The 1,081-nt window shown below is 32.7% G+C and overlaps 1 non-coding gene across 1 annotated transcript; it reads right to left on the reverse strand.

Moving 5' to 3' along the window:
- Positions 1 to 739: 739 nt before the first annotated feature.
- On the reverse strand, positions 740 to 811 carry Trnad-guc. Its single transcript has one exon. It is a non-coding gene; the product is annotated as a tRNA-Asp (tRNA).
- Positions 812 to 1,081: the final 270 nt, after the last annotated feature.

Consider the following 1,081-nt stretch of genomic DNA (forward strand, 5'->3'; position numbering starts at 1 on the left):
ATACTATATAAAGCCATAATCTCATTTGGTACACAAAATGAACATCAAGTGAAAACGTTTTTAGTCATGACAATGATTTCAAGGTTGGTTGAACATTTTCTTCAAATTTTACGCATTGGAAAATATCAAATTATTCTCTGCTTTGCGAGATACATAGGTTATTATACCAGGTATTTTTCATGATTTTTGCAGAGTATGTGCTATTCAGGGGAAAACATTGAATGTCCTTTATTTATTAAAATTACATTATATTACATTGTATAAACAATCACGGTTTAATTCAGTGTTCCCAAAAGATTGATCCGATATGGGGGATCAAACGACCACGGAAACAGAATGATGACGTCACGCTAATATGTTCGAACCCAAGTTTTGTTCGAATCGTCTCCTTGGTCGGTAACAAACGATATCTGATTAAAAATCTTCTGTTACATGGCTCCGTTCAGGCGTAGTACGAAGTTAACGAAGCCATGTAACATATGATGTTAATCAGATTGTAACAAACGATGTGTTCCAGTACATACAAAATGATTCTGGCTATTCACGCAGTGAAATATACGGAACTTTGTAGTGTATGGCTTGATAACTAAATATATCTCTATAGTATGATTAACGGGGGGTGTAATTAAATGTTAAGATTTGTTTTCTGAACAATATTTTTTTTTTAAACTGAAATGAAATAAAAATGATAAAAGGTAAAATTAAAATCATAAAAGTAAAATTTAAAAAAAAAGAAATCCTCCCCAGCGGGGAATTGAACCCCGGTCTCCCGCGTGACAGGCGGGGATACTTACCACTATACTACTGAGGATTGATACAGAATGACGTTTAAATAATATATATTAATCTAATCTAAAGAAATTGAGTCCTAGGCCTTTCAGTCAATATGGGAACGTTATGCATACAAAATAAATTACTAATTCTGTTTTGAGTTTCAACAACCTTCTATATAAATCAAATCTTCTGGAAAATGTGGAATATGTACAGCACTTCATAATAGCAACAGTATCGGGGCCTATTTTTGGTCTAGTGTGTTATATACATTTTGTATTTCATACATAGGTTATTCTGCTTACTATCA

This window comes from Mizuhopecten yessoensis, unplaced genomic scaffold (genome assembly GCF_002113885.1).
Source record: "Mizuhopecten yessoensis strain PY_sf001 unplaced genomic scaffold, ASM211388v2 scaffold4599, whole genome shotgun sequence".
Classification (NCBI taxonomy): domain Eukaryota; kingdom Metazoa; phylum Mollusca; class Bivalvia; order Pectinida; family Pectinidae; genus Mizuhopecten; species Mizuhopecten yessoensis.